Genomic DNA, 14,840 nt, shown 5'->3' with positions numbered 1-14,840 from the left:
GTGACTCAGTAACTGTAGTAATATCTGCATGTGAGTAGTTTATACTGCCTGTCTACATATGTTGCTGCACCATTTGTGTTCAAATCTCTGTTGTTTTGTTTCCACCAGGATGACCATTTTATTTGTGTCGTGGTTTCCTGATAATGCAGTCACAAATATTAGCAAATTTACCCACTGGTGCACTTCAGTGCTATGTGCATCGTATTTGACATTTAAAATATGCTAACAACGTCTCTGCCATAACAAAAGTGGTTTTGCAGAAAGGTACTCTTACCATACTTCTGCTCCCCCCCTCCCTCCAAGATAATATCTGAATTATTGTGTTTCTACAGTGAGTAGTGGTAACCATTGAAAAGGTGGTGTAATGTCTTGTAATACTAATATATTGTTTATCAAAGGAATATATTTAATTATGTGTTGACTATTGCGATTTTTTTTTTTTTTACTTTGATCATTCTTCGCATTGAATTATAGATGGCTGTAATGAAAAGTATTGACATGTGTTTGCCAGTTGAACAGCCTGATAGCAATGAAAATTAATTCATCAGAAATAAAGATGTGTATAAAAAAAAAAGATGAGCCCTGCTGAAATAAGAGTTTTATTTTGAGTCTCCTTGCGATAAATACTGTGTGCATTTATTCAGGACTTATCGTATAAGTTTAATTAAATAAATCACGTTTTGCTTTCTAAAATATAATAAATACTGAGCATGCTTAAGTGAAAGTCATAACCACCCAAATTATTATTATTATTAAAAAAATCACACTCAGGCAAGGCAGCTTTAATTCAGAATGTAAAATTTACAGAGAAAATAATTTTGCAAAGTAAAAATAAAATAAATACCCCAAAAAATGTACAGACTTGAAATGCTGATGAAAAAAAAATCCCTCAATATAATAACATATTAAAACACACATGTACTGTTGATTTTTACAGTCATGTGTGTTCAAGGTAATAACAACAATAAAATTAATCTAAACTGCAGATGTTCCTAAAGTTCAGACTCAACATCAGTCACTCTACTCATGTGGGAATTTTAAAACAAAATACTGCTTTGTGGATATCTTTCAAACGAGAGTCCATCTGAATTGACAGGATGGTGATAAGCTCTTCCGTGCAAAATACTCAAAAGGGACCAACCTGTTATCCAGTCACCAGGGACACTCAAGCTGTGTTCTCCATTAACTTTCGCTCACTGCTGTTACTGGCAATAAAACATGTTGCGCTTGCTAATAAACAGCCGGAAGCATCATAAGATACTTTTGGTTTCATCTTGAAGGTACGCCGTTTTGAAATATTGAAGCACAAATCAGTTTGAAACTTTCCACAGTTTCACAGCTGCTATTGTCTTTCTCTTAAGGATGAGGATACACTGGAATATTTTTTTTTATCAGATTAACAATACAATTGCAAAGCAAAAGTAGAAAATTTTATAACCCCAAAATAAAATTTCACTTTATATTTCTTACTTACTTTTTCTGTTCTGATGGAATTCATGGCTAACTTAAATCAAATTAAATCCACATCATATAAATACTTCATCTTCATAGATATGATTGGCTAAGACAATATTATTTTGTTTATGATAGGCATGTGGTGACTTATGTATTTTTACTGCATTGCACTGTCAAGCATTTGCAGTTTATTTTACTAGTCGAAGTATAGAAAAGTCCAACTTGGCACTAGTTTAAAGGCAAGAACTATAAACTATATCGGTGCAGCAGTTGAGTCTTGCCTTGTAAAAAATGACTATGAATAAAAATAATCCATAGAAATGAAGATAAATAATAATAAAATAAAATAATAAAAACTGGCCCCCGATAAAACAAACTTAGTCGTAATACTTTCCAAGAACTCAAATATACAACAAAATGAAAATTCTTTTTTTCCATTTTGGAACAATACAAGGGGCCTTCTCAAATTGTCTTTTAATAATGTAATTAATGTAATTGAGTCATTCCACTGTATTTCCAAAGCATTCTGTTGTCAAAGTTCTAATTGCTATTACTGGGGAGCGAGGGGGGGGGCAGTTATCACACTGGGAGGGAGAAAAGTAATTATTGAGACCTGCCCAAATGAGTTTGGCCACGGAGTTGAGAGGCCTGAGATACTTAAGTGGATTAGCTGTTTGGGAAGAAGAAGGGGGAACACCCGAGAGGATCACAGAGACTGATTTGCATCATCAGCCTTAAGCACCACCGTGTCTAATCCGCGTTGCACATCATGTCGAGAAATAAGGCGAGCACCTTTTTCCCATGTGGGTCAATCAAACCGACTTCAAATCTATTATTGTGAAAAAATGAAAAATCATTGTCTGTTTAAATCAAATGAAAAGATTTGTAACATGCAACAATATCATCCAGTAAATATTCAATAAAATTCAGATTTAATTGGCAGCCATATTTTGCCAATTAGTCACACAAACCAGAATAAATATCACTATAAAAAGCAATACGGTGTAAAATCAATTAAATTGACAAAAAATGAAAATCAGTATTTTTTCCCAAGCCCTCATTCATGTGACACAAAGTAGTGGGAACTAAACATCTTTGGGGACGTAAGGAGGTACTTGATATCGGCCGCGCGCATGGTTACGTATAGGCGCAATCGTCCACCAACTGCTTTTGACACCTTCAGAGTTCTCCCAACCCCCCGACTCGTCTTTCAATCACCAATCCACCCCCCCACCCCAAAACCTCTCCATTTCTCTGTCTGTCTTTCAATGCACATGGTTCAAAAAGCTTACTACATTGGGGCACAAAAGCTCTTCTTATGCATGGTGGAGAAACCCCACTAGAGAGGCCTCCATCCCAACTTGGATAGGAGAGTGCACACAGACAGAGAGCTTTCTTCTCATTACCATTTCCATACAGGATTAAGCCACTTGGCTTTTGGATCTTGTGTAGTATATTTTAACCCTCCCCGACTCCCACGTGCATTCTCCGGCTCTCGGTTAAATGCGCAGTGAGACAATAAGCTCATAAAATAGTTTTTTTTATTTTCATGTCTATCGTCACATTAAGACTGAATGAAGAATGTCGTTTATCTCATAAATGAGCCCCGGCTGTCTCGTTTCAGTCTGAACAATAGAACATTAAATGCTATTTAGTTTTTTTTTTTGTTAAGTCAACATTCCTTGGGGTCTGAGTTGTTTTGAATGAGGATGCTTTTTTTTATGATTATATTATGTGAGGTTGATTTATAATTGTTTCCTTTGGAAACCATTTATGGTGAATTAGCATTCTTTAATGTCATCCTGTGTAAAGAGACTGTAAAATAATAATAATTAGTCATTTGATGGAGCTATTGAATCCAATATCGCTTATTAAATAAATTTGCGATCTCAAATTAATGGTATTATTTAAAATGTACTGAACACCCAGACCCTTTCTGATGCTGTGCTGTTCCATTACTGGTTCTATGGTTATAATCACACTTTTTTCCACTTTTCCCATCAGAATATTATAGAGAAAGGCAAAACTTTGGTAAAGTCTTGGAGAGGTACAAGCACTGATTCAATAAGTTTACAGACATAAAAAAGTACTTAAAAAATCCAACTGTACTTAAATAAATTTATAAAAATGTTCAAATTCATTTGACCTGTTCTTTATATGCAATATACATTTTGATATATTTTTTAAATTATCTTTTATAGGCTTTGTAGAGTAAATAAGATAGCTAGCCTTGGCTTATGTCATCAAGATGACCTGTTAGCTTTAGCAACTGAAAAATAAATTGTGTATGTATTTAAAATGCAGGAAGAAAAATCTGCTGAGGTACAGCTGCACAACAATGGCTTGAACTCAAAGTTGAAAGGAATATTATTCCAGTGCATGTGAATATGTTTTTCATTCTAAATCAGTGACAAAAGATGGAAAAAGAAAAAAAAAAAAGGCTATGTGGAATTTTCCTCCTAAATGCTTGGCTCTCCTCCCACCTCGCCGCCTTTCTTCCACCCACTCTTCATTGGGATACATTCATATCTGAAATACTCACGGGCTAAAACAAACTCCAGAATGACTTCAGGGTCTGGGATCTTCAAATAAACCCGGCCCGGGTGTCATGGGGACCAGGAAGTGGAATTAACTGCTATATTAGCTGACCTTCATCTCGTTGTTTGCCGCAACGTGGCTGGCGAGGTCCGAGGCTGGCCTGTAACCACGGTCTCCGGGCCCAACAATGTGGGCATTTCCCTCGGCAGAAAAAAACACACACACACACACACAGGCTTTGGAGTTTACTGAGCAAACAAGAAGAACGGTGCCAAACACTTCTCGCTCCCACATTTCACAATCACTTTTTCTATTGCCATTTTTTTCGCCCCCGGCTTTGCTCTTGCTCGTCCATGGAGCTCTGAGAAGCTCGCCGACAGTTCTGGGTCGAGTGTGAGACACAAGTTGTGGGAAAACAAAGCAGTGACCTATGTTGAGATTTAGTGTTTGAAAAAGCATTCACCACGCTGTCTGTATGTCTATAAATCTGGGAATCTTGGTAAATTTTAAAGCTGTTTCTCAACAATTAAATATTGAGGGTTCCTTAAATATATTTGATGAACATTCAATGTAAATGTCTTATTTTGTAAAGTGTCCCCACAACAAATCAGGGCACAGCTGGCCGTGGCATCTTGAAATTGTCTCCAGAAAACGTGCCGACAGAATGTCAGCAAAATACCAAGTCCCAGCGGGTGATGATGCTGTTGGGTCATTTTGTGTGTCTGGCAGAAGGCGCTAACAATTTCATCCTAGCAGGCATCAAAACGCCACGGCCCATCAAAGGCTTACCATCCACGTTAAAATCGAAGTCAGTGTAATCTTCACAGGAGGAGGATTTAAGTCAGCCTGTCTGGCACAGCTGAATCGATCACCTGAGAAATCTCACAAACACACCTTTTAGGTGTCTGGATAAACATCAAATCATTATTATATACTTTTATAAATAAATGAGGCTGAATTTTCCACTGTTTTCAAAAACTGCTCAAGAACAATATGTTTGTATCGCCTTCAATTGTAAAAAGAAGCGTAGCTGAAAATGTCACAGTGAGCTTTAATTGACTTTTCTTTCTTTCGTTTAAAATAAAGTTTGTAAGATCCATAATATTGATTGACTGTATAAACTTTGAGCGTACACAACAATGTTTATTTTCAAGGCATAGTCCATGTTCAGTGTGTTTTTTTTCTCAGTATTAAAATGTATGAAATGTACTCCTAACTTGGAGTGTACATAAAATAACCTACAATTCATTTTTTTCCCCCTCATCAAACCTTCACGAAGTCAACGTAGTAAGTGAGCAGGACGGTAGTATCCAGTCGTTGGCATTTTATTCGTCCTTTGCTTCCAAGAAAAGAAAAGTCAGGCCAAAAACTCCGCTCATTCAGTCATATTTGAGATTCCCGAGTGACGCGTGCTGCCTTTTTCCATTTTTCCAACAGCATATTTTCCGTCATAAAATACTGGCCTTATCTTTCCTAAATTTTGTAGCGTAAGGTTAAAAAATGTAACAGCAATCCGATATAATTATAATTATAATTCATTTGTAAAGCACTGTATATTCTATTTTTGTGTTCCCTAACCTATGAGGTCATATATAGTCCAAAAGTAATATTTACCTTTCACGCCCCCCCCCTAAAAAAGGTCAAAATGGAAGCCTTCTCAAATCTTAAACGCTGATTGGTTCTGCCATGCAATAAGATCTACGGCTAATCAAACATATTTCCAAGATATGTTTAACCTGAATGTTATTTTGAACCTATATGCCACTTTATACTAATCCATAGTCAACAAATGTTAATTATTCTCTCATGGCGTTGAAATGATACTGATTGGTATGGAAAAATGGTGTTCAGGATGTTATTTCCTAATATTTTCATAATCTTTTGACCTCTAAACACAGAATACATTTCAAATACTCCTGACATAAATCCTGCTAGCACATAGCTGATTGCGTTTGCTTTAGTAAGGGCCCGCCAAAGCTAACATTTCTTTTAGGTGGAGAGGAATTATTAGTTGTTAGTTAACCACTCCCTGGGTTTTGCCGAGGATGTGTGCAATTTGTCTCCTCTTCCAGCCACTCTTGGAATATTATACTCAGAAAAGGAATATTGACAGCACTACTAACCCTAAAAAAGTACAAAATAAAAATACAAAATGAATTTATTATGATCGACAAAATGGTTAGTCAATTTGTTTGTGGGTCGTCAAGATTACAAAAAAAATCATTAAATCTTGTGATCACAGTTGTTGAATCCAGGTCCAGAAATTAGAATCCATCCCACAGTTTGGTTTTAGCCTCAAGTGCAATCAACCAATCAAGCAGCAGGTAGGTAAACCGAGCTAGCTCATTGGTTCCCGTTTACCTGCCAGCTCAGTTGATTAGAAGCTCCTGTGGATAAATACAAACGTGTGGCACAATTTCTGCTTCCTGGACCTGGATTGAACATCTCTGCTTGTTCCGGTAAGTTCTATTGATTCAATTTATGAAACACAGCAAAACTCAAATTTGACTGATGAGCTAATAACTGAAGATTTTGAGTTCCAACACATTTAAAAGTGAGGCTAACATCTGAGACGCATTGAAAGCTCAACAACCAAGCGCTGTGAATAAAGACATGAAATCACTAAGGTCAATAATACGATAAATCACAATCTGTTGGCCATTTTTTACTGCTGGAATAGATCATATGGAAAAGATAAATACACCAACTTTTTTTTTTTAAAGACGCCATGCCAATCATAGAACCCCGTGAGGCTACTAGGATGTCTCAAATGTGTGTACTGGATGAACACTACTTCGTACGTCTGGTATGTCTGACTACATTCCCGTGTCCTGTCTCTGTGGGAGGTGTTGTGAACAACTCACTGGACACCCTCTTTTCTCGCATCTGGCGCTCGGAAGCGCATGAGAACACATGGGCCCATTAGTTCCGCCTCCGACTGGACTCCCCGCCTCATCCATACTGGTGTGATCTCACTCGGGGCCCAAGCCAGCTTCCCCCCAGGGAGTCATAACCACCCAGGCATCAGAACAAATAGCTCAGTGCTTACACATAACGTCTTTATGGTGGGTGATTCCTTGTGCTGTTTCCAGAACTTCAAAGTATGACACTCAGATAATTGATCTCACCATTGGATCATTTTTATCCCGCTACGTCGTCGGAGAAAAGGGTGTTTCACTGATGTGGGTTGTCTAGGTGTGCTTTGAAGCAGTCGGGGAAGATTGAAGTTGTCAAAATGGGCTCCATAAAAATCAATGAGTAGACAGTATATTGTGTTTTAAGCTTCAGAGGAGCTGCCAGGGTGCTTTATTTTAAATCAATCTGGTTTTGATTTGTGAAAGCCCATTTAAAAAAAATTATTTGAGAAATTAAAGTACTTTTTGTTCTAAAATGTTCCTGCTTTTAAAGAAGAGTTTTAAAAAAAAGTTGCAGATTTATTTTGTTTTTCCAATTTCTCTATCCTACTATTAAATTTAATCGAGTTTGACTTGAGCAATTAGAAAATATTTTCTTCTATTGACTGGCCGTTTAAAGCAATGGACCGGTAGGAGGCAGTGGAGGAAATGGATGGCAGAGTGAGAGATGTGGAAGGAGTGGAGGCTATTTTTTCTCCAGCTGAGGAAACACGGCAAATGGTTAGTCCAAGTATTTTGTGGCCTCCAAAAAAAAATCAGCTCTGGAGCCAATAAAAATGTTTGTATAAAAAGTTTCAAGAATCCACACAGGAAATAGGTAGACTGCACTTTATTGACAGGAGACCTATACACACATTACCCAGATACAGTTGAGAACAAATTCATCCTGACATCATGGGCAGGACTGTGCAAGTGAGTAGTGAGTAAAAAAATCACTGGGCAGATTAGCAGTTCTCTTTTTATAAAACAATCATCTGATTGCAGACACACATAATGACCCTCAGAGGCCTCGTCTGTTTTCTCATAATTTATGGCCCAAAAATTATTTCATAATAAATTAAATAAATAAATTGTCTTTGGCAAAAAAAAAAAAAAAATGCTCAATCGGATTTAGGTCAGGTGACTGACTGTCCTTTTATTTACCTTGAAAAAAAAAGGTTGGTAAAGAAGATATTAATAATACAGCAAAGCAAACTACTGAAAAGAATAATGCAGTGTTGATGTTTTCTTTCAAACAATAATTCAAAACGCTCTCTGACATGAATCTCATTACTGATAATACAATTACAGACACATGTTTCACAGTAAAATTGTGTATGCATACTTCTTCTTAAAAGCCTTGTAAGGATTTATTTGAATCCCAAAAGGAGGGGAAAATAAATATCTGGGTTCTCATCAGAAGAAATTCAGATGTGTTAAACATCCATATAGAATTGAGATGAAACAAACAAAAGTGTGAACCTGAAGATGACATCATCACAACGGTATCTGTTGCCAGACGCCGTCCCCCCCCCCCTCCCCGACATTTGGCAAAGCATCACGTAGACCCCAATCCCCTTTTATTGCTATTTACCTCTTTGCCAAGCTTTGTCGAAAGCACATAGTTTCACAAGATGAATGTGGAAAAAAAAAAAGACCCCACAGTGAAGGTTGCAACCACGACCAGCTCTTGCTGCTCAGGTGGTCTGAGTCACACTGAGCGTAAGTGAGCACCAGAGGAGATGACGCTCCACCCTGGAAGCATAAATCCAGTAAGGGAGAAGCTGGAGCTGATTTATGCATGGATGTCGCCACTGGACTTCAAAATACTACAAAATAGTTTGTATATTTCCAGTTTGTATTTGTAAACAAAAAGCTCCAGTTTTCTCCAAATATTTTTCGCCCATTATTAGACATAGGAATTTTGACATTGTATTAAAAAATAGATGAAAAGTAATGTGAGTGCATGTTGATACACTCACACACCTCATCAGTCAGCAACACAAGATCATTTGTCTTCATTAATTTCTGAAATGATGTATTTTGTGAAGCAGACAGTTGGAAATTGAACTAAATTGGAATACGCAAACAGGTTGATGTGAGCAATCACGGATCGGGCACCCACTGTGGTAGGTCGTGTGCTGTTTAAAGGCGCACAACAACAACAACCTTGAGCTGCCCCCCCCCCCCCCCCCCCCCCCGCCTGCTGTCACCATCCCTATTCACAGAACCGACACGGCAGGAAAACACTAATCATGTCGTCGCCGTTCCGTATAGAAGCAGGAGCTCTATTTAGTGAGATAGCAGCTTGCAATTATACTGTCCTCACAGCGGTGAGGCAAACCAAAGCAATGGAGGCGCTAATTAATTCAGACTTTTTCTGTGCTTTGCTGCAATAAAACAAAAAGCAGTTCAGTTTGCTGGAATGGCAAACAGATTAAATATGGGAATTTAAATTTAACTTCACTGACATTTGGGTTGTTCACTTTTTGACCTGATGTGACTTTTCACTACATAGGCTCGATTCGTTTTGATTATGTTGGTGCGCATTGAATCATTTATTCTCATGGTTGGAAAAAAAAAAAAAAAAAAAAGGCTGGCCATTATAAAATAGCAGGATTTCTGCAACTCTTGTTACAAAAAGTAGACTAAATTTTAGACTGACTAAAACCAGGTCTAACTTTGTGCGCAGGTGATGTAATTTTTAACTCTTTTAACTTTACTCATTGTAACGCTGACAAAAAAAAAGGAATAAATCCTCTACCACTCCATACCACCCCCCCGAGAATCCCTTTGAGACTTTAAATTTGGCACGCATGACCGCCTGAGCTGCTGTTTAACACATTACCTTGCAGAGGCGCGCACAGGGATGATAAAGATGGCTGTCATCGGGGTTACTTCTTGTTTTTGGTAGCATATGGATATGAGTTTTGAAGCACCTTCAGACTTGGTGACATCCACTTAGGTGTGTGGAATGCACAGCTCCACATGGGTGACATGTATCAAGTGTTTGGAGTTGCCACCCTTCCTTCTCACAAATGCCTCATAAGGATATCCTGCACCTTGGTGGGGGGTTGTGCAAAATACCTTTCGAAAGATTTGACTTTTTATTTCATTGCAATAATTGTGTGCATGAGTGGAGTTTTCTGTCTTTTGGAAAAAATATTTGCCTTTTATTCTCATTTTTTCCGCCTCCCAATTAAAATTGTAAGGAATATTCTGGGAAGAAATTTGGAAGATTTATGGTTAAGAGCTGTCAGAGCAAAGACAATGTTATTGTTAAGATGGTTTTGCGAAACCAGATGTGCCTTTTGATCATGTCATGGTTTTGCTAAGTCATTATAAAAGTTTAGAGAAATCCTCAAGCTCTTATACGTATATTCCGGCTACTTCAGGTGTGATGGTGTGAAGATTAGAAGTTTATCTACATTTTTTTTTTTTAACAAACTGATCTTCACTAAAGGTTCTGCGGAAGATTTTGAATAGGAGCATTCCAGACAGGAAAGCTTAGATAATCGAGGCGTGGAAGATAATCGCTGTGATTCAAAAAGACCCCACACCATGTCTGATTGCTCTCATTCAAACATTGTAAATAAGACCTAAATGACAATTAATGGAAAAACAGTTTTTGGTTTTAGTTTGTTTTTGATTATCAAGGTCCCGCATCGGTTAATAAATGATCATCTATATATTTTTTAGACTGAAACTAAAGGCTATGATGAAATTAAAACGACTCTTAAATGATGCAGTCAGTTGTATATAATTCCCTGCCAGAATACAATAAAAACTTGACTTCACTCTTTATTTGAAAAATGTTGGGCGGACCATCTGGCAGAGTTTTTGCAATGTGCTTGTCACTTTTGGGGTTCAACTTAATGATGTATGACAGATAAAACTCAGCGGTCAACAAAATATCTCGCAATCCGTGACAAACCAGTGCGTTGGAAGCGCCAGAAATCCTTCAAAAAAATTTCAAATCAGTGCTTTCACTCCAAACATTGAGCTGCCAAAAAGTGCATGTGCACCCATTTTCCTAACAAACACTGCCCCCTGCAGGATAAACGATATATGACTCGATGAGTGGCTCTCTTGTTAAAATTCACACACAATAAGCTGAAAAGCATAAATAATCGCTTTTTTTGGTGCCTTTTAAGTTTTGCATAATTCATTTCTCAGACGCCACAACAGATGTTAGCTGCAAAGCGAATGTGAAGACTCTTTCATCGACAGATCCATTTATGTCCGAGACAGAATTATTGCTCTAGCAATTGTCATTTATCGTCAGTGCAAAGTCCTGACTATGTCTTGAGGCGCACAACTGGGTGGTCTTCCGATCCCAAATTGACCCTTGGTGCAGACCTTTGTGCAGAGGGCCTCAGCTCCAACATGAACCCCACTTTTGTTGTTGTGACAGGGGCCACTGATTCACGACACATTATGTACAACACAAAGGAACAAGCAGATGGTCTGTTTTCTTTTTAAAAGCATAGCAAGACTTTTACTGTGTCGAATCAGATGTTTCTCTGGTTACATTTTAGCTTTTTAATCTAAATATGACAGATTTATCCCCAAAAAGCATTTAAAATGTTTAGTAATACATTTCAGTAATACTACATTATTTAGATTTTTTTATTATTGCTTTAATTTTAAGTTGGTTTAGCTGTCATAATCTAACTACACATTTTATTGATTAACTTTAGTGATTAACGTTCCATTTCTGTGATAATGCCGTAGATGATAGATAAAATAATTAAATACGTTCATATTATTGTGATGGTTTGACTCGTACCATTCACACCGTGAAATAAAAGTATGTTGCGTGTTGAAAACAAATGCTGCGCCTTAATTGTCCACAAGGGGGCAGAATTTTCCCATTATACATTAGATTAGGATGAATTAAGTCCACCACTTTTCATATTTGGTAGCGGATTGTTTTATACAGGTGAAATCGAGCAGGGTCCTTAAGGAATGATAAATAGCACACTTTGAATGTGTTGAACAGTTGAATATGGTAATCTGCGATCAATCTATAGATTATTTGATGTACAGCAAAAAAATCCTTTATTTACCATGTTAAAATAAAAAATAAACAGAAAAAACTCGTTGAGATTACAAATCTTTTTTCCAAGGGTGACTCAAAAATAATATCCTAGATAAAGCCTGGTAAACTAAAATGTACCACTAGAGGGAAGCATAACGCCGCTTAACATATGTCATTGAGTCTACTGTTGTTTTTCTGTGGTTTTACATGAGGAGGTCAACCATGAAGCAAGAAGATTGCCTTACATTCTAGAAAAAAAACATATATTTAATATAATTACAGTATTCTGCATGATTTGCATTTTAAAATGTTGACCAGTCCACGATCTACCCAGCCTGATGTCAACTGGGATCAGCGCTAGCTCACCTGCTCTTCTAATGAGGCCAATTGCTAATGCTTGGATGGAAGGAAGCAAAATTCTGGCAGTGATTGCTCCTTTAACTGCCTTGTTCCAAGCACTTTCTGCATCACTGAAAAGAAATTTGCACTTCAATAGGGACTAAATGTGACGTTCCTCACCTCTATTTATAGACCAGGTAAACAATTGAAGTCATCAGTCATTTCAAAGTCAATGTTTGTCGTGTTTTTAAATACACAAATAAGAGCAGCGTGGAAAGTGTTCAGCAGATGATTGACAGTTGTTGCCTCCAACTAACATGGGGGGGGATGTTTAGGGGGCAGGTGGCATGGAGGGGGGGGTGATAAACCCATCCGGGAATTTCACGTGACGAGAATATAAAATGCATTGCAGCTTCTGTACCAGCTGGGTGCTTAGCTGCACGGGAGTCTGATTTCCTGCTGTAACTGATAACGGTTGACATGGGACAGGTCGGGGATGAAATAAATAGTCTCGGCAGTCCAGCGGTACGGCTGCGTCAATTGTCTGATGCCAGCCGTTTATTGTGTGTGCAGGTGGAAGCTCACTCGCTCCACGAATCCAAAAGAAAGGCCTGATGCCAACGGCATTTAAGATGAAAGACAAGATGTGAGTTATTGCCAGCTCAGATGGGGCCTACATAATCAGAAAGCCAGAGAAGCCAGATTTCGCCCACTCAGCGCCTTCTGTTTCCTTTCTCCATAAAAGAGATTCCCAGTAAAGGTTAACGTGGAATCAAACTTTGAAAAATGCAATATTTGAAATCAGAGCTGTGAAAGATGCAGACTTTCTTCTTCGGATGGATTTAGCATCACTTATCTAAACATTATGAGATGTTCTGAAGATAACAACATGCATTGTTTGTTCAGCTGAAAGACGGTCTTGTTCTTGGGGTTATGACTCAGTCCAGCAGATGTTGGTTGTTGCTGACATGGTCTCGGAAGATGACATATTCCGCTCTGCAAAGACCTCAGCTCTGTCTTTGTCATCGCAGATAGATTATGTCACCAAGTGTAAGCGTGTCATTACTCAACTTTTGGCCCACAGTGGGGGAACAATGATCTAATTCCACAAAATTGCAGCCTTTCTTCGTCTGCTTTGTATAAGAAACTTTTCACGTCGAGTTTAATAAAATCGACATTTACAATGGAGGAGTATGTCATTTATTTGGAATTTAATACTCGCTGGGTATTGCAGACACACATAAAAGACAATGACAAAATGTTGAAACGTAAAATATGTGAACGAGAAAAACACGGCAAGCTTTGAGGTGATTAGAATTCTGCCATCAAAAATATGATGGCAGCAGTTTGGAAATGCCCGCGGGGTCATCATTGCACAAGATGGAAGACTGAATGCTTTATTCGTGCTAGTCTATTGTGGGAAAATGATGAAAATACTTGGCAGTTTCATCACATCACTCTCATATCATTGGCGGCTGTGGGGAAAAAAAAAAAAAAAAAAAAAAGAAAGATCCATGGAATGTCAGCAGAGAACTTGTGCAGGTTACGTGGTTGGCATTAGGAAAAAGGTTAAGCTGGTTATGTTGACACCAAATATCAATATAAATAATAATTATGAAATAAATGTATCAAAATAAATGAACAAACACCTTGGCAGATTTTGTAGCGATGATGGGTGATTTAATTGATTGTGATTTAAAAATGATTTAAGTCAATTTATTTATATATATGATCAGAATCACAATACATTTTATTTATTTATTTACATTTTTTATATTATATATGCCTAGTTATGTTGACACCAGTATAAAAAGTAAGTGAAGTCAAATATCAATACAAATAATAATAATGAAATAAATGTATCAAAATAAATGAACAAACACCTTGCCAGATTTTGCAGAGGAGATGGTTGATTTAATTAATTGTGATTTAAAAATGATTTAAATAAATTTATTGATAGTATAGTATATGATCAAAATCACAATTGAAAAAATATTTATTTATTCATTTATTTATTTACATTTTTGTATTAGATATACCTATATGTATCTATATTTATTTATTTTATTTTATTTTATTTGGTCCGTGGGTGCACGATGACAAATTGCAACGGCGTCACCGTGCTTCTACCCAAGTTATTTACGAGAGAAGTGAGAGATGCATTCCGGAGCAACCTTGAGCCGCTTGCTCATTTTAGCTGTCAGGTGTTAGATGGCAAAGACTTGAAATTGAGCGTTTACTACAACAGTGGCCATCACCGAGGGCCGCTGTGAAAGGAAATAACATCTTGACATGACGTATTCCGCACATAAATAGCATTTTGCTGTGGGGGGGGGGACGACTTTTGCTCACTGCTGCAAGAAAATCGAGTAGGAGTGTTAGTAGGACAGCTCTGTGTGCTTAATGTGCCTCTTTTACTTCATGCCAAAGGAATGGTGGTAATAACCCAGGACACTGTGACCTGTGATAAATACATTCCTAAAGATCTGCTACATGGACACACACAATCACTCACACTGAAACAATACACATGAAGAGAACTATTTGAAACTAGTGCTTCATTATAATATAAT

The 14,840-nt window shown here is 37.5% G+C and overlaps 1 long non-coding RNA gene across 1 annotated transcript; it reads left to right on the top strand.

The window, feature by feature from the left end:
* The first annotated feature begins 6,360 nt into the window (after positions 1-6,360).
* LOC148384383 (uncharacterized) lies at positions 6,361-7,352 on the top strand. The gene is made up of 3 exons (XR_015853486.1): positions 6,361-6,452; positions 6,717-7,058; positions 7,189-7,352. It is a non-coding gene; the product is annotated as an uncharacterized LOC148384383 (long non-coding RNA).
* Positions 7,353-14,840: the final 7,488 nt, after the last annotated feature.

The sequence above is a fragment of the Syngnathus floridae genome, chromosome 17 (assembly GCF_059516105.1).
Source record: "Syngnathus floridae isolate MCC-2025c chromosome 17, RoL_Sflo_1.0, whole genome shotgun sequence".
Classification (NCBI taxonomy): Eukaryota; Metazoa; Chordata; class Actinopteri; order Syngnathiformes; family Syngnathidae; genus Syngnathus; species Syngnathus floridae.
This window is presented reverse-complemented; position numbering and strand designations above follow the sequence as displayed.